The 27,929-nt window shown below is 43.5% G+C and overlaps 1 protein-coding gene and 1 long non-coding RNA gene across 4 annotated transcripts in view; one reads left to right on the top strand and one right to left on the bottom strand.

Moving 5' to 3' along the window:
* nfixb (nuclear factor I/Xb) overlaps positions 1 to 6,456 on the bottom strand; it is a 506,674-nt gene extending 500,218 nt beyond the window's left edge. Inside the window, exon 1 of one of the 3 annotated variants that reach the window (XM_080216733.1) lies at positions 6,371 to 6,456. The gene's annotated coding sequence lies outside the window, so the exon portion shown is untranslated. Of the gene's footprint in view, positions 1 to 5,177; positions 5,286 to 6,366 lie in introns of those variants that run through there. The other 2 variants (XM_080216732.1, XM_080216734.1) reach the window with 2 other exon arrangements.
* LOC145361119 (uncharacterized) overlaps positions 4,862 to 27,929 on the top strand; it is a 31,169-nt gene continuing 8,101 nt past the window's right edge. Inside the window, exons 1-2 of the long non-coding RNA XR_013889802.1 lie at positions 4,862 to 4,939; positions 11,823 to 11,853. This is a non-coding gene — a long non-coding RNA (uncharacterized LOC145361119). The remainder of the gene's footprint in view (positions 4,940 to 11,822; positions 11,854 to 27,929) is intronic.

Below are 27,929 nucleotides of genomic sequence, written 5' to 3'. Positions count from 1 at the left end.
ATGTGCAAATTCTACACAGACCCAAGTCGGGAATCGAACCCGGGTCCCTGGCACTGTGAGGCAGCAGTGCTAATTACTATGCCGCCGCGGCTTGTTTAACAGGCGCTGACAGTGCTGGTTGACATCCCCCGCACCATTCAAATGGGTTAGCAAATAGGTGGCTTTGGCAGTGCGCAAAACATAAGCATGGAAAGGCGGGACCTTTCCAACAAGAGGGCCAAAGGCAATGGAGGAGGGGGGCAAAAGTCACACAAGGGGATGGTCGCAGCACAGATGGAGGCCATTTGACCCATTGTGCCCATGCTGCCCTTTGCATTCCAAAACCCCCCCACCCCATCCTTTAGCCTGTACTCCTGATGCTGTTTTCTCTACCAGCCTTTACCCAATTCCCTTTGCGAGCTATGATTAAATCTGCCTCCAGCACCTTCTGGTGTAGCACACTCCAGATCCGAACCACTCTCTGCTTAAAATAAATCTTTTCCCCAATTCACCTTTCACCAATCACCTTCAATCAGTTGTCTCCGCTGACCCTTAACCCTTGGGAACAGTTTCCCCCAATCTACTCTACCCTCCCCCTCATGGAGAGAGAGTGGCGTAGTGGTATTGTCACTAGACTAGTAATTCCATGGTTGTGCTCTGGGGACCCAGGTTCAAATCTCATCCCATAAGATATTGAAACTTGAGTCCAATGAAAATCTGGAATTTGATTTATTTTTAAGGGGAGAGATACAGAAAGGTCAAGAGAGGCAATTTTTTCACTGAGGAGTGGTGAGTGTCTGGAACGAGCTGCCAGAGGCAGTAGTAGAAACGGGTACAATTTTGTCTTTTAAAAAGCATTTAGACAGTTACGTGGGTAAGATAGAGGGATATGGGCCAAACGCAGGCAATTAGGGCTAGCTTAGTGGGTGGCATGGGACAAGTTGGGCTGAAGGGCCTGTTTCCATGCTGTAAACCTTTATGACTCTATGACCTCCTTCAAACCTTCTCTCAACCCTCTCTGTTCCCAACGCTCTGGGAAAGAAATAACATTTGACGAGCCAATCACAGTAAAAGTGCTTTCATTAACATTTCTCTTTCCAAGATAGAATCCCCACTACACCACACCACCCCCATCCCACCCATACACACACAGACACAAATAATTCAAAATTGCGACATTTTTTTTTCCCAATTTAACTTTGAATGAACTTGCCCAGTAATTCTGCTGAAAAAATGAGGAGAAATAATCTTACTTATGGGAAATGTTTGACAAAATAGAGAATAAGGTATTCCATAATGGCAGCACGGTGGCATAGTGGTCAGCACTGCTGCCTCTCAGCGCCAGGGGCCCCCATTCGATTCGATCCTAGCCTCAGATCATTGTCTGTGCAGAGTTTGCACATTCTCCCCATGTCGGCTGGATTTCCTCCGGCTGCTCCAGTTTTCTCCCACAGCTCAAAGATGTGTGGGCTATTTATTAATGTCACAAGTAGGCTTACGTCAACACTGCAATGAAGTTACAATGAAAACCCCTGATTCACCACACTCCGGCGCCTGTTCGGGTACACTGACGGGGAATGTAGCACAGCCAATCCATCTAATCTGCACGTCTTTCGGACTGTGGGAGGAAACCGGGGTACCTGCGGAAACCCATGCAGAGACAGGGAGAATGTACAGAATCCACACAGATAGTGACCCAAGCAGGGAATCGAACCCTGGACCCTGGCACTGTGAAGCAGCAGTGCTAACCTCTGTGCTGCCCTATTTGTCGGATTAGCTGTGCTAAATTGCTTCTTAGCGTCAAGGGGATTAGCAGGGTAAATATGTGGGGTGACGGGGATAGGGCCTGGGTGGGCTTATGGTCGGGGGCAGGCTCGATGGGTCGAATGGCCTCCTTCTGCACTGTAGATTCTATGAAATCTATAATGATCCCGGTTAGTTATCTATACTGAAATGCAGTGTGTGTGTGTGTGTACGTGTGTGTGAGGTTCAGTGCTCGCTATTCAACTGTATATCGATTTCCACTATCTCCCACACAGTGAAACGGCAGCAATAAAATAAAACCAATACTCGCCACATTAATAAGTGGTAACATTTGCACTCTCCCCCCCCCCCACGCTTCGCCCCCCCCCCCCCCCCCCCCAATGCATCATCAAGTTCAGCAAATTCAACGAAAGTGTTTCAGGTCCCTCTCCAACCAACCGCCCCCCCCCACCCTGCTGCCCCCCTGCACAGATACAGTAAAACACCAGGGGTAATAAAAGGAATGCTAAACTTAAGCAAGTCCACCCCCTGACCCTCTTGCACACTTGTAACCAAAACTTATTATAAGACATTTATCTACCAATTTTATCTTCACACATTTAATATTATCGAGCGTGGGGGTGGGTGAGAGGAGGAGTGGGGGGAACAGGTAAATGGCCAAACCTAGCGATTACAGATAAGCAGCACCTAAAAGTGGTGCCCACTACCCCCACCCCCCCCCCTCAGCTCTCTGCCACCGTTACGTGGGAGTTTGCATGCAATGGTGGGGAACTAAAGGGCTGGGTGGGGGCTATCTAAAAATGGGGTAAGCTGGGGGGGAGGGGTGAGAGGGTAGGAGGAGGGAAAAGGGAAAGGGGGGGTAATGTTGAAACAGCGACGGCCAAACTTTACATTTCAAACAAAAAACTACTCACGCTGTAAGACCTTCTGACAGCAATGTGCCACCTCACCGTCACCCACATGTGGCCTTTGATCAAGTTACCTCACCCCGCCGCCTACCTTCTCTGTTACAGCCGAAAAGCACCTAACTGGAATCCTCATGAGGACTGTACACACTTCTGTTTTGGTTTTCTCTTTTGGAGACACTTCTGTTTTGGATAAGTGACATGCACACACACACACACACACACACACACAATGTCTATTTTACTTTGTATTCCTGCTGCCACCGGTGCAGCAAATTTGACCCAGACACTCACAAATCGATGAGGGTGACTGGCTGGAAGCAGTTTCACCTTTGATTTGATTTATTTATTTGTTTCAAAACATTGGCTATTTTATTCTTGTGGGATCTTAATGGGAGTTTCACAGTGACTTACTTCACTGCAGTGTCAATGTGAGCCTCACTTGTGATTAATAAATAAACCTTTGATTGTCTTTATTTAAAACAAACTTATTTAGCCCTCCCTCTCTCTGACACTTGCACGGCAGTGTAAGTTAATAAATTAATAAATAAACTTTAAAACCTCTAATTGTCTTTATTTTAAAACAAACTTACTTAGCCCTCCCTCCCTCTGACACCTCCACTGCAGTGTAAATGTGATTAATAAATAAACTTAAAAACTTTTCATTGTTTTTATTTTAAAACAAACTTATTTAGCCCTCTCGCCTCCCTCCCTCTGACACTTCCACTGCAGTGTTAATGTAAGTCTTGTGATTAATAAATAAACTTAATAACTGCTAAATGTTTTTTTATTTTAAAACAAACTTATTTAGCTCTCCCGCCTCTCTGACATGTTCACTGCAGTAAGCCTGTTTGTGACAGTAATAAATAAAACTTTTACTCTGAGAGCATTTGAAAGAAAGGGCTTTGGGCGGTAAAAAAAAAAAGAACTGGAGGTGTACATGGTCCTACCTGCCCGCCCCCAGGGAGCTCCGGCTCTCTTCTGAGGAATCACCAGAATGTGTCTTTTAAGAAGCTCTTCTGACTCTTCCAGATAAGCTTTGCATCAATGTTGCACTGTGGCATTACATTATTACAAGAGAGGGGGGGAAAAATAACCACCGCTACAAACAAATGTAAACTGGTCACAATATCCGATACAAGTCTACATTTCATTGTTGATATTTTATCGTTCACCGCTTTTATAAGGAGAACAAACACTGGTGAATTTACCAATGATCAAGTTAGCCGCAGTGTCGGTGGCGGGGGAAACTGACAAAGTGAATGAATCTCTCACAGAGAGAGAGAGAGAGAGAAAAACCCACTGTCTGTGCAACAGACCGAGTGGCTTACATGCGTAGAATATAGAGGAAAAAAAATATGAATTAAATCGCCTTGGCCCCTGTGTAGCAAAATAATATATATATTCAGCGGCAGAATTCACAGCAAGTTCACCCATCCCTCCAAAATTTGATTCAATTTATTATTGTGTTAGTATACAGTGAAAAACATTGTAGAAAGGCTTTGTATGTGAAATATTAATGATTTAAAGGCGGGAGTGTGAGGGGGAGGAGGGGGGGATGATGCATGTAACATTGACACAAGAATTAGCAACAAAAACAGATACTTAAGATGCAAGTTCGTGTCCAAGTGGATGAAGGGGTGGGCAGAGAGAGAGAGAGAGAGGGGGAGAGAGAAAAAGTTCCAGAGAGGAATATACACCAATTCACACTTCTTTCCCTCCCCCCTCCCCGCAATCCTCCCCCAGATAGGAAGAGGGTGGGGATCGTTCAATCAATTAGATAGCCTCCCCCACCCACCCCCACTCTCCCCAGAAAATAAATCCTCCTCTGGCCGTTTAAAAATAAAGCCCTCCTTTTGAAAATTGCTTTCTCGGAGATTTACCCGAATGAACCGCCGCGTTGTTTAATTTTTGTTTTGCGGGGCGTAGTTTTAAAAAAAAAATTTTTTTGACGTGTCTCTGCTCAGAGAGAGAGAGAGAGAGAAAGTATCGATTCTCACACAACACGTACCGTTGTGGTTTGCTAGGCAGCTTTTCTTTTGGCTAGGGATCACTGTCCCATTTTTAGTTGGAGGCTCGGAGATGGGGCGGGGTGCGGGGGGGGGGGATGAAGGGAGAGAATTGGAGGAAGGGGGTGAGGCTGGGGGTGGGGGGAATGAAGCAGATCCACCTTAATAAAAATAAACGCGCTGACGGTCTCAGTCCATGGACAGAGCGTGAGAGGGAAGAGAGAGAGAAAGAAAAAGACCATAACAGTCAAAAGTTATCTGCGGATAATCCGACACATACAGGTTTTCCTTTTGTCGCTGGCCTTCTCTTTCTCTTGATTTCTGTCTAACCGACCTGTCCAGACTGAAGTTATGCCTCTTCCTCCGAAGGATTAGTCTCCCCTCCCCACCCCCCCCAAAAAAGCACCGCCGTTACTAACTGCACTGCGTTAAATCTCGACTCAGTTCAACATTCTTACTTTTAAAAATAAATCTTTTCTATATAAAAAAATTTGCTTTTGAAACAGAAAGTTCTCCAAACCTTATAGGCAGAAGGGTAGATGGATTGAAACAGTACAGGGCTCTCTCTCTCTCTTTCTCTGCACTTTCCCCCTCCAATCTCTCAACTGTTTGTTTAATAACTTTTCTTGTTGTTATTTTGTCCTGTTTGGCATCTGGTCTATAAGCGTCGAGAGGACAGCTGGCGGTTTGAGCTTTTTTTTCTCCCCCTCTCTGTCTCGTTGTTTGTCGCTGAACAGATTCGAATTGAGCAAAGTAGCACTTTAGTTGGAGGGGGGGGTGGAAATTGGTTAAAAAAAGGGTTCGGCTGAGCGGGGGGGAGACAGCTATGGGAACGGGGTGGGGGGGGGAGTTACTTTAACTCAAAAGCGGGAGACGCAATGGGCCTCGTACTGTGTCAGACCCAGAGCTGTTAACAAGTGGAGAGAGGCTTGGCTAGCTAACAATCTATATCATGGCAGCTTGAAAAATAAATGCAATGTCTGAGTTTAAAGGAATATACGGGAAGGAGGGGGGAAAATAATTTGACAAACAGTGGGAGGGGGGACAACTGAACTGTGTGTGTGTGTGTTTACAAAGAGTTGACAAGTTTATTAAATAACCAGCTTTCTCGGAGATTGAGCGAAGTGGAATCGGACAATGGGAGAGAGAGTTAACTGTTGCGCCGAATGTAGAATTCAACCTCTCTAATGTCACTTGGAGCGGAGATTTCGCAACGGATCTCCCTCTCGAATCTTTCTCTAACACCCACCCACGCTCTCTCCCCCCCACCCCCCCCTTTGAAAGGGGAAGGTTTGGAAGTTGAATTTGATATTTCAAGTCGGCGCGTAAAGTCTAGGCGGCGGGGGGGGGATCAGTTTTGAAATAGTGAAATGGATTTAAAATACTTTTTTAAAAAAACAAAAGCCCTGAACTTTCCAGTTGGAAGTTTAGCACCATCTCAGCCGCTGGCGGCCTCTGCAAATAATGATGAGTGTTCCTCATACACCGCTTTGACAATACACTTCCACCCCAAACTCTGTTTAACCAGATTATCAACTGGTTAATGTTCTCTCGTTTCGTGAGAAGGGGTGAAATGTGATGGTCCTTTTGGTGTGAGGCGGATATTGGGTTTTAATATCATTTCAAACGGGGTTTTTTTTAATTAAAAAAAGCACAGACACAAACGCACACACAGAAACCACCACGGTTAGAAACCTATTTTATTTTACCTGCCTTCATAGCTGGGGTGGCTTCTTCAACGTGCCTTGCAGAGGATTCAGAATCCGCCAGCTTTCTCTCACCGTGACACAGCCGGCGCCATTTCTGCAATGCAATTAAATTCATGAAAGTTGCAATCCTTCCCATTCACATTAGCCATCCCTGTTTTATAATACTTTTCCGCGATTGTCTCCCCACCCCCGCCTCACCTCACCTCACCTCACGCCTCCCAATTGTTTTGAAGTGCACAGATAGGGTACAGAGAAAGAGAGAGAGGGCAAATGTGTGTCTGTGTATGTGTATGGGGGGGGCGGTGATGGGGAGGGAAGCTGTGACATCTGGAAAGATATCTAACAAGTCTTTAAATGTGAAATAGTTAACTTCAGTCCTCCCTGAATGCAGGAGGTATGAAGGATGGGCTAATAGCATAATTGATTTTAAAAAAAAGGCTGGGTTAATAAGACAATATATAAAGGTTGAACTGACAGTGTAATAGATATTACGGCTGGGCTAATAGAATAATTGATTTTAAAAATAGGCTGGACCATTAGTATGCTATATATAAAGGCATAGTATACCATATATAAGTGATTAAAAATAGGCTGGACTAATAGTATAATATAAGAAGGTTGAACTGACAGTGTAATAAATGTTAAGGCTGGACTAATAGAATAATTGATCTAAAAATAGGCTGAACTAATAGTATACTATATATAAAGGCATAGTACAATATATATAATTGATTTTAAAAAAGGCTGGACTAATAGTATGCCATACATAAAGGTTGAACTGACAGTGTAATAAATATTAAGGCTAATAGAATAATTGATTTTAAAAAAGGCTGGACTAATAGTATGCTATATATAAAGGCATAGTATTATATATATTTGATTTAAAAATAGGCTGGACTAATAGTATAATATATAAAAGTTGAACTGACAGTGTAATAAATATTAAGGCTGGACTAATAGAATAATTGATTAAAAAATAGGCTGGACTAATAGTATAATATATAAAGGCAAATAACTGTATCATAGATATTAAAACTGGTCTAATAAATGGTATAATAGGTATGAGTGAACTGATATTATAGTAGATATTAAGGCTGGTCTAACAAATAGTACAAAAGATTTGAGTGAATGACAGTATAATAGATATTAAGGCAGGTTTAATAAATAGATATGGGTGAACTGAGGCTATATTAGATATTAACGCTGGTCTAACAGTTAGTATAAAAGATATGGATGAACTGCGAATATAATAGATATTAAGACTGAGATAATTCTGTGACAGGTAAAAAGGGGGACGCCTCAACAAGGCAATTCTTCGAGACCATTCACTCGTCAATATTTTGTGCACACGCTTGTGTCGAAAGCGCGCTGAGACTGACAAAGTAGTTCTAAAACTCACTTAGTTTCTCGGGTTCTGTGTGAGTGAGAAAGGAGGGGATGGCAATAGTTTATTTACAGGTAAATATCTAACAGTATTTTTTGTTAACATGTTTTCTTTTAAAAAGAAAGTCCCACACACAGGCTACAGTTGCTATGTCCCCTATTTTTTTCACCCGAACTCAGATTTTTTTTTGTGTTGGGGGGGTGGTTGGTTAAGCGGCAGAAATCGGCATCTTGCAGGTTTTGTAAGGGGGCAATGTTTGGGAGTATGTCCATGTGTGGAAACCGATTCATAGATAACTGTCTGGGGGGGGGGGGGGGGGGGGGGCGGGGGCGAGTTCACCTGAATCTCCCCCACCCCCCAGCACCTTTTAGTGAGGGGTAAATGAAAAAAAGTTTCAGAAGTTTCCAGATCATTTTATTGCTTTTTTTGACTAACTTTGCCATTAGCAGTTAATGAGCTGCCACTGACTTGAATTAAAGCAACATCAGCCACACCTGACGGGGCAGGTAGACCTCGGCAGGTTACAAACGCAGTAAATCTACCCCTTCATCCGAATTAAACGGGAATACACGGTGCCCAGATCTGTAATGAATAAACGCCACCAGTCAATGGTTACTTCTGAGCTCTGAGGAGTCCCGCAAGTTTCAGAGATTTTAACCCCTTCGCCCCCACTTTGCCCCCATATCTTTTCAACTGTCGCAAATCAAACAGGTCCCCACTGCATCCCCCCCCCAAAAAAAAAGCTAAGACAAGTGACCTCACCCCCCACCACCCCCCCAGCCAAAAAAAAATCTTCTGGTTCAGTTAGGCTCAGAAACTTCATTCGGATAAAGTTATATGTGGAAAGGGGGAGGAAGGTGGAGGGGAGGGGGTGTTGTTGGGGTCCAAGGGGAAAGGGGTTTAGTAGCTGTTGCATTAAATGTGGATTGCGCCAGGAGGTGTACAAATTTCAAGAAGAGAGACTTAATCATTGAAATTTTTCTCTCACTATATCGTTCATTCTTCCCTGTGCGAATATTTCTTTAATATATCTCTTTAATACCACTGCCCGGGTGATAAAATGATTTCCCTCTTTGTGGACTGGACAGTTCCTCGAGTAATTTTGACACGTCGTTAGCGATTTTTTTAAAGGAATAATAGTGTTCAAATTAACATTATCATTAGTAATTGTTCTAATGTAATAGACTCGGAATTCTAACAATACTCCAACATTAAATTTAGATGAAGCATTTTTTAAAGTTGTATTGAAGTGTTCATTTGATTACATTTTTGCATTTCAAGCTTTTATGCAAATTTCACACAAAGCCAAATAAAAATATCATTTTTACTCCGTCCTTAAATTTGCGAGGCCAATACTCAAAATGCACTGGTCAGATACAAATTCATCTCCTTGCTTGCTCCAAAAATCAAATTTCATTGAGTCCAAATTCATGGTTAACCACCCCCTCCCTCCTCCCCCCAACAAGAGAGACATCACAAGGTCCAAGATAAGGCACTACACCCCCATCTTGGGCTCGATCGAGGCCAAAAGACAGGAGAGATGCGTCTGAAACCTTCTCCTTTGGGAGACAGTGCTAAAGCTCCGAGTTGCTTTCTGATCACGGTGACTGTAGGGCTTAAACAAAAAAAACAGAAGGGGGAAGAACCTTAGCAGGTTTTGACAGCCGCTGTGGAGATGGAGCAAGGCTTACCATGACTTTTCACTTGTTGAACTCATGATTACCTGTTACGGGTTCACCACCCTTTGTTTAAAAGCGAACCAATCCGAATGGTGGCTTTCTTATGCAGATCCCTGGACACTGAATTCCAGGATGTGGAGATGCTGGCGTTGGACTGGGGTAACTACAGTAGGAAGTCTCACAGCACCAGGTTAAAGTACAACAGGTCTATTTGGTAGCAAAAGCCACTAGCTTTCGGAGCACTCGCTGCTCAAGTAAGCAACACCAGGTTAAAGTACAACAGGTCTATTTGGTAGCAAAAGCCACTAGCTTTCGGAGCACTCGCTGCTCAGGTAAGCGAGGACTTGTGTTCACAAACAGGGCAGATAAAGACAGAACTCAATTTATAAACTAATGGTTGGAATGCGGGTCTTTACAGGTAAACAAGTCTCAAATAATCAAGACACTTGATTACCTATAAAGACTCGCAATCCAACCATCATTTTGTAAATTGTCTTTATATGCCCTGTTTGTGAATAGAATTCCCACTCACCTGAGCAGCAAGCGCTCCGAAAGCTCGTGGCTTTTGCTACCAAATAAACCTGTTAGACTTTAACCTGGTGTTGTGTGACTTCTCACTGAATTCCAGCCAGAAGCACTTTTAAATGAAGGTGCCAAAAAAAAGCCTTTCACACTGACCTCTGTAGTTCCACCTTCCAAACTGAAAGCTACATTGACAGAAAGGGTTAGGGGGACACAGGGCGAATTTGTGCTTTTTTTTTCTCTGAAGGAGTCTCTGTACTGTAAGGAGTCAATATTAAATGGACACGTTTAATATTGACTGTTTGTGGTCAATATTTTTTTTAAAAAAATGAAAATCTGCTTTTTTGCACAATATTATTAATGAAATATCAATCTGTTTATCCCTGTTTAAACTGGTGACCTGGTGGTTTGTAACACAGTGTATAAGGTGTCAGGCAGCGACCTTTTAAATCCATGAATTATGCGATTTTTTTCGGAGAAAATTTACTGCATCTGCCTTCTCTTTATAAATATTTGGGATCATATTTAATCTCCCCCTCCCCCTTTATTCTTATTTAACATTCCTCATTATATTTCTGCTCCCACGGTTTGCTTTCAATGTCGTAACTTGCGACTCACACAATATTTGCATTATTTAAACCCCCCTTTTAGTGGGTCTGAATCTCTGGCTGTCTGATATTTCTATCAATACTAAAATGCGTTACAAGCGAGCACTTTTTTTGTTGCAACTGTATGGAATCGAATGTGATCGCATTTTCCCAGAAAGTGAGCGTATCTTTAACGCAAACATCCCACCTTTTTTTATTCGATGGGAAATGTGGCCCCTCCCAAACCAGGGACCTCCAGAATTAAAGAATCGACCAAGTCTTTCTCTCTGCTTTTTGCCTCTCAGCCAAGATGATTTTATTTCTTTAACAGAGGCCCGTTTTGGTTTGATTCCTTGAAGAATAGGCTATTCCCCCTCTCACACCTCACGGTCACCACCACTTTCGCATCCCTTATCCACCTCCCCTGTCTAATTGTACCAAGATTTGTTTTTGCAGTTCTTCAGACAAGTGTGTATACAACTCTTGGATTGTACGGTTAAACATTAAAGTAAATATATAGATATTTTATATATATATATATTAAAAATTGGTACCTTCATGCGCCTTTGACCAGAGTGTCACAGATATTCAACTGACGAGAGAAAGAGAGAGAGAGAGAATAACTCGACACTGTAAAAACAAAATGACCCTCCAATGTGTGTTAGTTCAGCGAGCAAGTATTGACGGAATACTGGAACCCCCCATCTCGTCGACACAACAAAATAGAAAAAAGTCCAAGAAAGTTGGCATGGGTCTGGATAATTTTGACGATAACGCTCACTTGAATCCGAATTAAGTCTGCTGTGCAAATTTCTGGTCACCCTCCTGGGGAGATTTCGTTTCTCCTTCTTCAGTTCAATAAATATATATATATATTCTCATTCCCTTTCCAATCCCTGGGGCCACGATTAATAAATAATTCGAACGCTAATCCAAATTCCTCCCCCCCCCAACCAAAAAAAAGCAGGCTGAATTCAGTGCCTCGGTTACAATAAATCACCTTGTGCCCTAATATAAATCCAGGTCCTGCTAATCTTGTTAAATTAGAATGCAACAAATTAGATTGGGATGATTGTAATTACAGGGATAGGTTTACAGATAGTTTAGTTTTATTTAATGAGTATAGGTTCATTTGATTTACACACACGCAGTTTAAGCGTCTGCTGGTCAATTCTGTAAGGTTTAGATAAAGGACAATTATTTCAGCCTTCGGTTTATTTCATTGTGGGTTAAGATGCAATTGTTCGTGAAATCTATTTTTTTTTGTTTTTTTTTCTCTCTCAGATCGAATTCGAACACATTGGCAAAACTTGAGGTGAGAAAGATCGGTGGCAAACTCTGTCACCTTCACCAACCCATGTAGATACTTCTTTCTACCCTGTGTTCTGGGAACGCTTGTGCCTGAAGGCGAGATTGTTTCCCTGCGATTGTCGCGAGTTATTTTACGTTCTACATTCTGGGAATCGCCTCAGTTTATTTCAACCCCCCTCTCTCTCTCTTCATTCCGGAACAAAAGCAACAAAAAGAATATATATATATATAATTCGGGCAACTATTCAGCCTCTCAGTCTCCCAATTAAATGGTCCTCTCGCTCAAACCCTCCACTTAAAAATTACCAATTTACAACAGGGTTTCCCAGATTCTGTTTTCCTCCACGATGCCTGCACTTGGACAATCACTGAATTGTGTAAAACCCGCTTTCAGCAGAGTAAACTGGAGCTTGTTGCCAGTATTGTCAGCTTTTCGGGGGTTTGGGTCGAAGCATTTTGTGTTGTCGAAAGAATGTTAAACATTTAACGATAAGCAAACAGTGGTGGATAAATAACAACCTGTCCTTGCTGACTGGGATATAACATTTGCATGTTGCATCGTTCTCATTTATCCCTTCCCTTGTTGCTTTCCTGACCTGTTACTTTGGGGTTCTAACGAACGAATGGGCAGCCAAGTTCGAACACTTCTTTTGCGTAAATATATTCACCTTAAAATTATTGATGCAGAATGCAAAAATCTATACCACACAAAATCTGGTTAGAGATTTATATAGGCTGTTTAAAATACACATATTCTTTTCAATATATGTGTCTATCCCCTCTGTGGAGAAATATACATGTACATATACATTGTATATCCAGAAAAGATTACTGCAGTTCCCAATTATGTCATATATACATATAATATGTGTGCGTGCGTGTATGTACACACACACACATACATATATAGAAAAGATATGAATCTTGCCTGCAGTTCTCTCCATATACACATATATGATTATATATATATTAGTGTGAAAGGAAATGGCCCGTTTTCTTGCTACCTATTTTTTTCCGAGTTATTTTGTTTTCCATCTAACCAGTGAATGTCAAATTGAAGATTAATAGCAATGGTGTGTATGTGTGTGTGCGTGTGTTTGGCTGTGTGTGTGTTTCTGTGTGCGCGTGTATGTGTATATCTGTGTGTTTATTCTATGCGTATGTATATGTGTGTGTTTGTATGTGTGTGTAGGTGTGCGTATGTCTCTGTGTATGTCTGTGTGGGTATGTCTGTGTGTGCATGTATATCTGTGTGTATGTCTGTGTGACTGTGTATGTGTGTGTTGTCTGTTTGTATGTATGCGTATGTCGCTGTGCATATGACCATGTGTACATGTCAGTGTGTGTGTATGTATGTGTGTGTGCCTATGTATTCGTATGTATGTATTAATGTATGTGTGTCTGTGTATTCGTATGTATGCATTAATGTATGTGTGTTGTCTGTGTCTTTGTATGTGTGTATGTATGTGTGTGTATGTATCTGTGTATGCACATATGAATGTATGTGTGTCTGTGTGTTTGGATGTGTGTCTCTCTCCGTGTGTATGTATGTGTGTGAATATGCGTGTGTGTGTGTGTCTGTGTATTTGTACGTGTGTATGAATGTATGTGTCTGTGTGTATGTATGCGTGTGTTGTCTGCGTCTTTGTATGTGTGTATGTATCTGTGTATGCATATATGAATGTGTGTGTGTGTGTTTGCATGTGTGTCTCTCTCCGTGCGTATCTATGTGTGTGTATATGTGTCTTTGTGTTTTTGTGTGTGTGTCTATGTGTTAAGTTAGAGCAGTTCTGCCTGTGGGCTTTGCACTGACCACTCTCCCCCTCAAAGTCCAGCTTGCAGGCCGGAGCCAGGCAGTGACCCAGCGTGTTGAGGGAGCGGCAGACCGCAGGCAGAGATGCTGTACTCAATCCAAGGGGAGGCAGTCAAATAAGCTGCAGTTTGCATCCGCGGGATGGCCGCCAGCAGCCCAGCACTCTGACCACACTTTAATAATATTGCATCGCAGAAGCTTGGGAGACCTGTGTTGTTTCAGCCCCAGAATAAACTCGGGCCCACGCAGCCACACGTTCAATTCGAACCTTCTTTGCAATTAATTGTTTTAATTTGGAATAATTATTTGGCGTGTATTTGAAGGGAGTTTGTGCAAAATAGCGGGTGGGACACACAGTCAGATGAACTACAGTTAATCACTTCTCAAATTAAAGTGTCCCCGATAGAGGTGGAACCAGGTAAGTAACAAACCTTTCAATGATAGCTTCACATCCCAGCATTGCAATAGCCCTTAACTCCTCCACATCTGAGAGAGTGATACAACTACGAGATACATTTCTGTTTCACCTGACTTGGGAAGATTTGGTCTCACCAAATAGGGGCGTTAGTCAAGAATGGAATCAATTCTTGTTGGGAGGTAATATCTTTTCAATTTACAACCCTGTGGAATTAGTAGAAATCGTCGATTTTCATATCAACAAAAAAGGAATACAGTTTTCAAAAGAAGAAAAAATACAAATGTGTTTGTATTCAACACAAAACCACAAAACATGTCAAATTTATTCGGCATTACAGAACTCAGCAACACGCGTTCAAAGCCATTCATTCGATTCGAATTCACTCAATCGAATGTATATTTCGATTTTTTAAAAAAAAATACATTAATATTGCATTGTTTTAAAAAAAAGAATGTCTGGGTCTATTTTGTTAGGCGCTGTTCCACACACACACACACACTGTAAGAAGTGGTCTTGGAATTTTCCCGTCCTAAAATCCAGCAAATACATGGGATCAAGGCCAGAACTAAGGCTCGCTTTCAATAATAGCAAGGGGTGAGGGAGCAGAGAGAGAGAGCGAGAAATGAGGACAGAAATGAACGTGGAATGAAAAGAGAGAGAGAAAATAAAGTGAGGGGCAGAAAGGGAGAGAGAGGGGTGAAGAGAATTGCAGAATCAGGGAGGAAATAGAGAGAATGAGAAAATGGAAGAGAGAAATGTAGATGAATTGGGAGGAAGAAATAAAAGGGGAAGGAATAATTAAATGGAGGGAGGTAAAGAGCGAGAGGGTTGATGGAATAGAGTGGATAAAAATAGAGAGGGACAGGAAGGGATGGAGGGAAGGAATTGGGTAGAGCAATAAAGGACGAAAAAACAGAAATGAAGTAAAAAATAAGGGGATAATGAGAGAGAGAAAATTGGGGGGAGGGAGAAAGTGAGGGTGATAGAAATAGAGACAGAGAGAGAGGAAATTGGGGAAGAGAGAAAGAGAGGGTGATAGAAATAGAGACACAGAGAAAGAGAAAATTAGGGGACAGAGAAAGATAGGGTGATAGAGAGAGAGAGAGAAATGAGGAAAGAGGGACAGAAAGGGGAGGGAAGAGAAGGGGATACAGGGATAAAGGAAATTAGAGAGAGAGGAAGAATTAAATTCTGATCCTGGTTGCTGGTAACTGGTCGGAGTGCGAGGATATTGGTGGGCGAGACCGTGAAAAGTAAAAAAATCCCCCTCTCTTTTCTTCTATTATCTCTTTATTTCTCTCTCTCGCTCTGTGTGCGTCAGTTTCAATAATAGAAGTGTCTTCAAAAATCCCCCGATAAATCACTGAAAGAATGGGTGTATGTGAGGGGAAGAGGGGACACATTCCCATTCAGAGGGATTGGTTTGCAGTGTATTAGACAAATTAATTTTCATCAGTAAAGGTGGGCCAGGCTTTTGCGAGGTTTAAACGGGGATCAGGGATCTTGATTAACGCTTGTGGCTGTTTTCCTTAAACGCCCCCACCCCGTCTCCAGAAAATCCGAGGCCACTTTAATGTTTACCTAAAGTTCTCAAATAACATTGCTATTAAATCTTTCACCTGCTTTTGGAGCCCAGGATCTAATTGTTCAGTTTTGGGTATCACATTGCATGTTCCTCATTACCAATAGCCCAGTAAATCCGCCTCTGTTGTATTTAATAAAAATTGAAAAAAACACACACACAAAACAAAACATAACAAGCTCCGGGGCCCATTTTACTAGATATGGAACGACAGAAAAAAAACCTCACTGCAATGCAATATACTCTGAGTGAGCGCTTTAACCCTCCCACACTGGCCTTCAGGCTCCTATTTAACCCGGGCGGTGGAGGAGGATTTAACCCACCCACTGCCAATTTATTTTAACTGCATGTAAAGTTTATTGATTTGTCACAAGTCGGCTGACATTCACACAGCAATGAAGTTACTTTGAAAATTCCATCCCCCCCCCCAAGTCGCCACACTCCTGCGCCTGTTCGGCTACACTAAGAGGTGGCACAGTGGCACAGTGGTTGGCGCTGATGCCTCACAGCGCCGGGGACCCGGGTTTGATTTCCAGCTTGAGTCACTGTCTGTGTGGAGTTTGCACGTTCTCCCTGTGTCTGCATGGGTTTTCTCCAGATGCTCCAGTTTGCTCCCGCAGTCCAAAAATGTGCGGGTTAGGTGAATTGGCCATGCTAAATTGCCCCTTAGTGTCCAAAGAAGTGTAGGTTAGGGGGATTAGCAGGGTAAATATGTGGGGTTACGGGGATACGACCTGGCTGGGATTGTTGTCAGTGCAGACTCAATGGGCTGAATGGCCACTTTCTGCAGTGTAGGAATTTAGCATGGCCAATCCACCTAACTGCACATCTTTGGAGTGTGGGAGGAAACACACACAGACACAGGGACAATGTGCAGACTTTGCATAGACAGTGACCCGAGATGGGAATTGAACCCGGGTCCCTGGAAGTGTGAGGAGGCAGTGCTAACCATTGTGCCACCATGCCACCCAGAACATTGAACTGGAAGGGTGAATTTGGCATCGACTGACCAAGTATTTTGCTCTGTGGAGTAGGCCATTCAGCCCTTCGAGCCTGTTCTGCCATTCATTTTGATCACCAAATTCTGATGAAGGGTCATCCAGCCTCGAAATGTTGGCTCTATTCTCTCTCCACAGATGCTATCAAACCTGCTGAGATTTTCCAATATTTTCTGTTTCTGCTTCAGATTCCAGCTTCCACAGTATTTTGCCTTTATCAAATTCAATATCCTGATCCCTCCATACCCCTTGATCCCTTTTGCCTCAAGAGCTATATCTAATCTCTTCTTGAAATCACACAATGTTTTGGCCTCAACTACTTTCTGTGGGAGTGAATTCCACACATTCACCACCCTCTGGGTGAAGAAATTTCTCCTCACCTCAGTCCTAAAAGGTTTACCCCTTATCCTCAAACTATGACCCCTAGTTCTGGACTCCCCCACCATCGGGAACATTCTTTCTGAATCTACCCTCTCTAACCCTGTTAGAATTTTATAAGTTTCTATGAGATCCCCTCTCACTCTTCTAAACTCCAGTGAATATAATTCTAAACTTGTGGAAATTCGCACTAATTCGACTCAAGAACAGCTTCTTCCCTGCTGTCATCAGATTTTTGAATGATCCTACCATATATTAAGTTGATCTTTCTCTACACCCTAGCTTTGACTGTAACACTACATTCTGCACCATCTCCTTTCCATCTCCCCTAGGTACTCTATGAATGTTCTGCTTCGCCTGTACAGTATCCCAATACATGTGACGATAATCAATAAAAAAACTGCAGCATTTTAGATATATACAGAAATTACCATTATTATTTTTGGTATGGCTTTAAAAAAATACCATTTTTTCAGTATGACTTTAAAGAAAATAGAAGAGAAACAGTGTACAGTTTCGCTTTGATTTATTATTGTTCACATGTACTAGCATACAGTGAGAAGTATTGCTTCTTGCGTGCGATACAGATAAAGCATACCATACATAGAGAAGGAAAGGAGAGAGTGCAGAATGTAATATTATAGTCATAGCTAGGGTGTAGAGAAAGATCAACTTAATGCGAGGCAAGTCCATTCACAAGTCTGACGGCAGCAGGGAAGAAGCTGTTCTTGAGTCAGTTGGCACGTGACCTCAGACTTTTGTATCTTTTTCCCGACGGAAGAAGGTGGAAGAGAGTATGTCAAGGGGGCGTGGGGTCCTTGATTATGTTGGCTGCTTTACCAAGGCAGTGTAGACGGAGTCAATGGATGGGAGGCTGATTTGTGTGATGGACTGGGCTACATTCATGACCCTTTATAGTTTCCTGCGCTCTTCCTTCTCGATGAACGGTATGCTTTGTCTGTATGGCGCGCAAGAAACAATACTTTTCACTGTTTCCCAATACATGTGGCAATAATAAATCAAATCAAATCAAAATCAGTGTTGTGTGTTGCGGTGATCCTAGTCTGAGGAAGGTCTTTGACTTGAACTGGCCCAGTCATCTTCGCTTCTTGCAGATACTTGTGTCGTTGTTTTCCTGTCAAGCTTTCAAGTGTTTCACCAGAGCACTAAAGCTAACATTTTGAATGTGAGTCACCTTTCATGAAAGTCATCCATTTTCAACTCCCGACAGATGCTGTCAGCTGAGATTTTCCAGCATTTTCTGTTCATGTCCCAGAATCCAGTAATTTGCGTTGATTTCAGTTTTTGTACTGTGTTTCTTTCTGAGGAGGGGAGATTACGTTATAGTTGAACCCAATCATGCAACACAACACAGTGGTTAGCACTGCTGCCTCACAGCGCCAGGGACCCGGGTTCGATTCCCGGCTTGGGTCACTGTCTGAGCGTTCTCCCCCTGTGTCTGCGTGGGTTTCCTCTGGGTGCTCCGGTTTCTGAAAGAATTTCTGGGTTAGATGGATTGGCCGTGCTAAATTCTCCCTCAGTGTACCTGAACAAGTGCCGGAGTGTGGCAACTAGGGGATTTTCGCAGTAACTTCATTGAGGCGTTAATGTAAGCCTACTCGTGACATGAATGGGTTATGGGGAGAAAGCAAGATTAGGCTATTGAGTTGGATGATCAGCCATGATCATAATGAATGGCGGAGCAGGCTCGAAGGGCTGAATGGCCTCCTCCTATCTTCTCTGTTTCTATGAATAAATATTTCCACATCAGCACATGAATTGGTAAGCTTTGCCAAACACCCTTTGCATTTGAAAATTTCTTTTTAAGCAGAATTTAAAAGTTATCACTTTAAAAACCAAATGACAAATATTCAACATTTGCATTCCCCAGAATATTTCACTGTCTGAGGAAGGCATTGCTGCTCAGAGGTCTATACTGTTTCCAGCCAGTTGTGTTGTAAACTGGAGAAGCAAAGCTCCAAAACGAAGCTGACCTTTCCCAAGGAGGTGTTGAGTCAGGGTCAGAGGCCAGGTTTAAGATTGCCGCTGCTTTGTGTGTGAGCAGGGTAAGTGGAGCGCACCTATCTGTAACCTGCACCCTCCGCTTACAAGCCCCGAGATTACTGCAGAAAATGAGGTTCTATTTGTCTTAGAGAGCTTCTGTCAAATTGTAACTTGGGTCTGTGGCTGTGTGAAGATGGGATCAGTAATTGTCACACTTTGCAAACTTTCTTCTCTCGCTCATCCCCTGTATTGACAAACTTTTCATCATAATCTTCATAATAATGCATGAACGGCAAGAGTCTGAGGTCATGTTCCAACCGACTCAAGAACAGCTTCTTCCCTGCTGCCATCAGACTTTTGAATGCACCTACCATATATTAAGCTTTCCCTACAGCCTTGCTATTACTGTAACACTCCATTCTACAGCCTTTCCTTTCCTTCTCCCCTATGTACTCTATGAACGGTATGTTTTGTCTGTATAGCATGTAAGAAACAATACTTTTCGCTGTATACCAATACATGTGACAATAATAAATCAAAATCAAATCAAATCAAACTAGTAAGTTTGGGGCGTTGGTGGGCTAGCCCACTGGCAGCCTCTACTTTCACAGAAGACTAAAGAAATTTGGCATGTCCACTATGATGCACAATAGAAAGCATTCTTTCTGGTTGTATCACAGCTTGGTTTGGCTCCTTCTCTGCCCAAGCCGCAAGAAACCACAAAAGGTCATGAATGTCGCCCAATCCATCACGCAAACCAGCCTCCCATCCATTGATTCCGCATACACTTCTTGCTGCCTCGGCAAAGTAGTCAGCATAACCAAGGACCTCACTTACCCCGGGCATTCTCTCTTCCACCTTCTTCCATCGGGAAAAAGATACAAAAGTCTGAGGTCACATGTCAACCGACTCAAGAACAGCTTCTTCCCTGCTGCCGTCAGGGTTTTGAATGGACTTACCTTGCAATAAGTTGATCCTTCTCTACACCCTAGCTATGACTGTAACGCTACATTCTGCACTCTCTTGTTCCCTTCTCTACGAACAGTATGCTTTGTCTGCAGAGCACGTATTAAATGATACTTTATACTGATACATGTGACAATAATAAATCAAATCAACCCAAATCAGAGTTTATTGGCGCAAGTTTGAAGGGCCAAAAGGCTTTATTATTCCTTGTTTTCTTTGTAACTTATGCCTTTGTGGGCTGTAGGGTGTGTGTGTGTGTGTGTGTGTGTGTGTGTGTGTGTGTGTGTGTGTGTGTGTGTGTGTGTGTGTGTGTGTGTGTGTGTGTGTGTGTGTGTGCGCGCGATGAGATGGTGCGGGGTGCCTCACATGAGGTTTGATACCATGTACCGTTGACTTCCACAGAACAATGGACGGCTGATTCCAACAGACCCTGTCAATCGGATTTAGGGTTCGTCTCCTGTTGAGTCAACAGCGCCGAGGCTCTGTTTCCAAAGCTCACAAAATCAAACAGGGAGAAAGCAGTGAGTCAGAAACATAAACGCAAATGGAACCAAGTTGCATCGTCCTTAAAGGCTGGATTGGCAAGGTCTCTGGGCCAATGTTTGGACACTACAGCCATAGCACACTAACTCTCTCATCACATCATATAACAGTATTTTGAAGGGCCATACTTGGCGAATGTCCATCACTCCTTGAGTCAAACGATTCTTCTTGACACCAGTTTGAATGGATTCAAATATTTATATAATGGGTGCAGATATAAATAGTGCTTTTTGGAGGGCGCAGTTCACGTACTCTGACTCGCTCTTTCTCAAAATCGTGAGGGGTTTTCATCGAGCGAATAAGGAGAAACTGTTTCCACTGCTGGGTGGTTCAGTAACCGCAGGAGACAGATTTAAGGTAATTGCCAAAGGAACCAGAGGGGAAATGAGGTGACTTTTTTTTAAAGCAGAATGGGTTATGACAACTTGGATGTGCTTCTTAAATGGGCAAAAGAGTTGAATTCAATAGCAATTTTCCAAACAGATTAGAGTATATTCTGATTTGCTTTGATGTGATTTGATTTATTATTGTCACATGTATTGGGATACAGTGAAAAATATTGTTCCTCGCACGCTATACAAACAAAGCACATGTCCATAGAATGTATAAGGGAGAAGGAAAGGGGAAGGTGTAGAATGTAGGATGTGGAATGATGACTTTGATTTGATTTATTATTGTCACATGTATTCATACACAGTGAAAAGTATTGTTTCTTGCACGCTATACCGACCAAGAATACCGTTCATTGAGTGCATAGGGGAGAAGGAAAGGAGAAAATGCAGAATATAATGGCTGAAACTTCACTGCCCCGCTTGCCACTGGAATCGGAGCAGGCGAGGAACAGAGAGTAGAAATATCCATTGACCTCAGGTGGGGTTTTACGGTTTTCGGGGTGAGCGAGGCCATAAAGTCCTGTTCATTATTACAGACATAGCTCGGGTGTAGAGAAAGGTCAACTTAGCACAGGGCAGGTCCATTCAAAAGTCTGATGGCAGCAGGGAAGAAGCTGTTCTTGAGTCGGTTGTTCAGAGCTTTGTGTCTTTTTCCTGATGGGACCAGGTGGAAGAGAATATGTCCAGTGTGCGTGGGGACCGTTAATTATGCTGGCTACTTCTCCGAGGCCGCGGAAAGTGTAGACAGAGTCAATGGATGGGAGATTGGTTTCAGTGATGCTCCATTCACAACACTTCGTAGTTTCTTGTGGTCTTGGGCAGAGCAGGAGCCATACCAAGCTGTGATACAACCAGAAAGGATGCTTCCTATGGTGCATCTGTAAAAATTGGTGAGAGTCATAGCTGACATGCCTAATTTCTTTAGTATCCTGGGAAAGTAGAGGTGTTGGTGGGCTGTCTTAACTATAGCTTAAATATAGGCTTGTAAAGAATGACTTATTTGAATAACTCTTTCAAAGAGCTAGGGTTAATATGATGGGCCAAATGGCCATCCTGTGTTATCCAAATCTATGGTGAATATTTTAGGTTTCCCCACCCCACCCCCGTGAGGATTTGAGTACAGGAATAGGGACGTTTTATTGAAATTGTGTAGGGTGTTGGTGAGGCCACACCTGGAGTATTGTGTGCAATTTTGGTGTCCTTAACTGAGGAAGGATGTCCTTGCTATAGAGGGAGTACAGCAAAGGTTTACCAGGCTGATTCCTGGGATGGCAGGTCAATCATGTGGGGAGAGATTAAGTTGGTTAGCATGATATTCACTGGAGTGTGAGAGGGGGAATCTTATAGAAACTTATAAAATTCTAACAGGGTTACACAGAGTAAATTCAGAAACTATGTTCCCAATGGTGGGGGAGTCCAGAACTAGGGGTCATAGTTTGAGGATAAGGGGTAAATCTTTTAGGACTGAGGTGAGGAGAAATTTCTTCACCCAGAGGGTGGTAAATGTGTGGAATTCCCAGAATTTAGTTGAGACCAAAATGTTGTGTAATCTCAAGGAGAAATTTGATGTGGGCAATATGGTGGCACAGTGGTTCGCGCTGCTGCCTCACCGCTCCAGGGACCCAGGTTCGATTCCCAGCTTGGGTCGCTGTTTGTGTGGAGTTTGCACATTTTCCTAGTGTCTGAATGGATTGATTGGCAATGACAAATTCCCCTTCAATGTCAGGGGGAATTAGGATGGTAAATATGTGGGTTCGTGGGCATAGGGCCTGGGTAGGATTGTTGTCGGTGTAGAATTGATGGGCTGAATGGCCTCCTTCTGCAGTGTAGGTGTTCTATAATCTAGCTCTTGGGGCTAAAAGGGTATGGGGGAGGAGGGGGGATCAGGATAGTAAATTTGATGATCAGCCATGATCAAAATGAGTGTCAGAGCAGGCTTGAAGGGCTGAATGGCCTCCTCCTGCTTCTATGCTTGTGTTCCTGCATTGTAACATTAAAACAAACCAAGTAAAAAAAAATTTGTTACCATCAAGACATGGCACCAATCAAGTGATGGAGGGACTCAATGAGTGGGGCAGCACGGTGGCACAGTGGTTAGCACTGCTGCCTCACAGCGCCAGGGTCCCAGGTTCAATTCCAACCTCGGGTCACTGTCCGTGCGGAGTCTGCATATTCTCCCCGTGTCTGCGTGGGTTCTCTCCGGGTGCTCCAGTTTCCTCCCGCAGTTTGAAAGATGTGCGGGTTAGGTGGATTGGCCATGCAAAATTGCCCCTAGTGTCAGGGGGACTGGCATGGTGAATGTGTGGGGCTACGGGAATAAGGCCTGGGTGGGATTATGGTCGGTTCAGACTCAATGGGCTGAATGGCCTCCTGCTCTGCAGGGAACCTATGAGATTGACGGTGGCTCTGATGATATCTTGTGTGGCAGTTATCATCAACCTTCATCTCTGCATTGCACAACAGCACTGAGAGAAATCACAGAAACCTATAGCATGCAAAGAGGCCATTCAGCCCATCATGTCTGTGTTGGCCAGCAAGTAGCCATTGAACCTAATCCTACTTAGATGGAACTTGTAGGTTACAGTACTTCAGGTGCTTTTGAATTATTAGAAGGGCTTTTCCCTCACTGCTCTTTAAGGCAATGTGTGGTTTCTATAAATATTTTGACACCATCAACTCCAAAAGATTTTACTTGCAAATTAACAATTATATCAAACAATACTGAGCTTTATGCAAAAGAGGGTTAGGCTTCCTATAGACCACAAAGAGATGGTAACTGGTATTGAGGGCTGTTTGATCTGGACTGTAATATACATCTCAAATTCACATTCTCATTGATCACAGAATCATAGGATCCTTTCAGTGCAGATAGAGGCCATTCAGCCCATCGAGTGCACTGACTGTCCGATAGAGCATCTCACCTAGACCCACCCTTCTGCCCCATCCCCTTAACCCTCCATATCTACCACGTCCAAAACACCCAACCTACACAGCTTTGGACACTAAAGGGCAATTTAGCATCGTAAAAAGTCTGACAACACTAGGTTTAAGTCCAACCGATTTATTTGATAGTAGACTCACTAGCTTTTGGGGTTAGTCCCTTCGTCAGGTCCCTTCGCCAGAACTCTCCATTCACCTGACGAAGGGACTAACCCCAAAAGCTAGTGAATCTACTATCAAATAAATCAGTTGGACTTGAACCTGGTGTTGTCAGACTTTTTACTGTGTTTACCCCAGTCCAACGCCGGCATCTCCACATCAATTTAGCATAGCCAATCTACCTAACCTACACATCTTTGGACACTAAGGGGCAATTTAGCATAGCCAATCCTCCTAACCTACTTATCGTTGGACACTAAGGGGCAATTTAGCATGGCCAATCCACCTAACCTGGACATCTATGGACGCCAAGGGGCAATTTAGCATGGCCAATCCACCTATCCTACACATCGTTGGACAATAAGGGGCAATTTAGTATGGCCAATCCACCTAACCTACCTACCATTGGACACTAAGGGGCAATTTAACATGGCCAATCCTCCTATCCTACACATCTTTGGACACTAAGGGGCAATTTACCATGGCCAATCCACTTTGGGGAGTGTGGGAATTGTATGATTCTTTGAAGACCTATATCCCTTCGACCCGGATTTTGGGTATTCCCCTATTATCAGTTTGTGGAGTGAATTCTGTTTGAGAAATACCATGGTGAGGCTCCTTGGGGCCTTTTCACTATGCTGATCCTGGGGTATTTTTTTTATCCCTTCATGGGACATGTCATTGGCTGGACCAGCATTATTGCTCATCCCTAGTCGTCCTTGAACTGAGTGGCTTGCTAGGGCCATTTCAGATGGCAGCTGAGGGTCAACCACATTGTGCACCCACTGTCAGTGGGACAAACGTGTGCAGTTCTATGAATATCTCCACACAGTAATGTCAACTATTGAACTTTCTTTGTAGATTCTGCCAGCACTTGGCTCATAGAGGGCAAGGCTAGCCTGAACTATCGAGGGCTCATCTCCAGAAAGGTCCAAGTTGGGAAATAATGCTGAGAATTGATGTGAAAGCACTTTGTCTGAGTTAACCTTCCCTGCTTTGTTACTACTTTGCATGACACCGTTCTGCCTTGTGACAGTGGGTGTGTCATTTTGTAATGGGGGGTGGTGTAAATGTAAGGTGCCCCACCTTTCATTGCACAGAAACATGCAATGGGTAACCCAGTACAGGCCCAGAGAGGTCAATTTGAAAGGGAGAAGACCAGCCATGTAATGCCCAATGGAGGATTTTGCTTGGGGCCTTGTTCCACAGCACTCTCCCCATCCTTTCCAAACTGTTGGAATCAGTGGGCTAATTGGTTGGGAGATTAGTTTATTTAGTAGCTCTATGGCTAGGGCTCTGTCTCACTCCTTGCCCCCCTGCTGGAGCCATAGCACTGAGTCAGCTGATCTACCCAATGTCCTGAGCTTTTCCTTTGGGTTTTCTGTGACCTTCTGCCCGTCACGTTCTGGCCCAATTTCACCTTTTGAGAAGGAGAAAGAAAATGTTACATCAAACCACAGATTGGAAAGACTGGTCTGGGTGTACAGCAGAGGGTTTTTCACAGAAACAGACTTCTGTGGTGGATGGTGGTTTGAGTATGTTGAAAATGTAGTCTCTCCTTGTCTTTCTATAATCCTGTCTCTCCCTAACCCTATCTATATTTCACTTGCTCTCTATAATTCTTCCTCCCACGCTAAAACTGTCTAACCATTTCCTATCTCTAATCCTGCCTTGTTACATGTCTCTCTCTAACCCCATCTCTGTTTAACCCTCTCGTCGCTCTCTAACCCTCTCTGACTCTCCTTCTTAACAATATCTCTCTTTAGCCTCTCCCTCTGTCTGTCTCTAACTCCATTTCCTTTTAACTCTCTCTCTCTTACTCAATCCTTCTTTAGCCCTCACTCTGTCTCTCTCCCTCTAACTCCATCTCATTCTCTCGCTCTAAACCCATCTCTCTCTCTCTGTCTAGCTCTAGCACTCTATAACTTGCTCTCTCTGCCTCTCTCTTTCAAATCCCATCTCTCTTTAACACTCACTCTGTCTGTTTTGTTCTCTAACTCCATTTCTCTTTAGCTGTTTCGCTTCTAACCCCCTCTCGCTTCTAACCTCTGCACTATTTAATTGTCTATAATCCCATCTCTCTTTCACCCATTATCTCACTCCTATTGCAGTCTCTCTCTCTCACTGATTCAATCTCTCTTTAACTATCACTCTACCTCTCCCCCTCTCTAGTTCCTTCACTGTTTAACTCTATCTCTCTCTTTAATGCTGTTTAGCATTCTCTCTTTCTAGTCCCATTGTCCCTTCAGCTCTTTGTTTCTATCTGTCTCTCTCTCTCTCACACACCCATCTCTTTAATCCTCTTTCTCTCTGCTTCTCTCTGTCCTTATCTCTCTTTAACCTTTTTCTCTCTCTCTATCTCCATCTCTCTTTAACCTACTTTCTCTGTCGCTCTCTATCCCTATCTCTCTTTAACCCCCTTTCTCTCTCTCTAATCCAATCTCTCTCTAACCTTCTCTTTCTCTGTTTAGCTCGCTTTCTCTGTCCCCATCTCTCTTTAACCCTCTCTCTCTCTCTATCTATCTCCATCTCTCTCTAACCCTCTTTCTCTCTGTCTCTCTCTCTCTCTCTATTCCCATTTCTCTTTAACCTTCTCTTTCTCTCTCTCGCTATCCCCATTTCTCTTTAACCCTCGTTCTCTCTCTCTCACTACCCCCATCTCTCTTTAACTTTTTTTCTCTCTCTCTCTCTATCCCCATCTTTCTTTAACCTATCTGGTTTTATCTCTGTCTATAGGAACCTTTCCTCCCGCTAACCCAATCTGTCTGTTTCTCTACATATCGGGATTTAACCCTCTGAGCATCTCTCTCCCCCCGAGTCCTGCCTCTCTTTAACCCCGTCTCCTTCTGTTTGAAACTTCTTTCCCTCTCTAATCCTCCTCCAACCCAGTCTCTCTTCCTAAGCCCCCACCCCGTCTCTCTCTCTCGCCTGTTCCTCTCCAATGTTACCAAATCCTGCGCGCCCCCCCGCCCCGCCTCACTTTTGCAGGAATGTATAGATATATCTGATAATATTTCCAGCTTGTGTTTATATCACCCCACCCTCACGCGGCTAATAACATTTCCAATAATAAGATTTGGTGTTAATGCCAGCTTTGAGATGAAACTCTGGGAAGGAGATATTGTTGACAGTTTTACCATTCTGTCAGTCCGCCCGGGTTCAAACAGGGATCAGATCTTCAGTGCAATAAGGCGCTTCGTGGCAGATAGATATTTGTCTGCGTGGACTTGTGATGTGGGAGGAACGTGTCGTTTTTTTTAAACACAGGGAGATTTAAGAGGTTTTGTTCAAAACTGAACAGAGTCAATGTTTCCCTACACTCGACTCTTCTGAAGTTCCTCAAAGTGACTCAATGTCACTTGAGGGGCAGGGAGTGTGTGAGGCAACGCTTCACCCTCCAGTGCACTCACAATGCTGGTTCGGCTGAGAAGGCAATTTCAGTTAGCGTGGGGTATTGAACCCACACAATCCTGACCCCCCCCCCCCCCCCCCCAAGCCAACTGGGCTAAACCTACCCCCAGGGAGCAGTGGTGCTGAGTGAGGTGGCACTAAGCTATAAAGGGAGGGAGGCAATGGCATGGCATGGTGGCACAATGGTTAGCAGTGCTGCCTCACAGTGCCAGGGACCCGGATTCAATCTCAGCCTCGGGGCACTGTCTGTATGGAGTATGCATATTCTGCCTGTGTCTGCATGGGTTTCCTCCGGGTGCTCCAGTTTCCTCCCACGGTCCAAAGATGTGCAGGTTAGGTGGATTGGCCATGCTAAATTGCCCCTTAGTGTCCAAAGATGTGCAGGTTAGGTGGATTGGCCATGCTAAATTGCCCCTTAGTGTCCAAAGATGCGGGGGTTAGGTGGATTGGCCATACTAAATTGCCCCTTAGTGTCC

The sequence above is a fragment of the Carcharhinus amblyrhynchos genome, chromosome 33 (assembly GCF_965287045.1).
Source record: "Carcharhinus amblyrhynchos chromosome 33, sCarAmb.v2.hapA, whole genome shotgun sequence".
Taxonomy (NCBI): domain Eukaryota; kingdom Metazoa; phylum Chordata; class Chondrichthyes; order Carcharhiniformes; family Carcharhinidae; genus Carcharhinus; species Carcharhinus amblyrhynchos.
The sequence above is the reverse complement of the archived record's forward strand: the minus strand, read 5'-3'. Positions and strand labels throughout refer to the sequence as shown.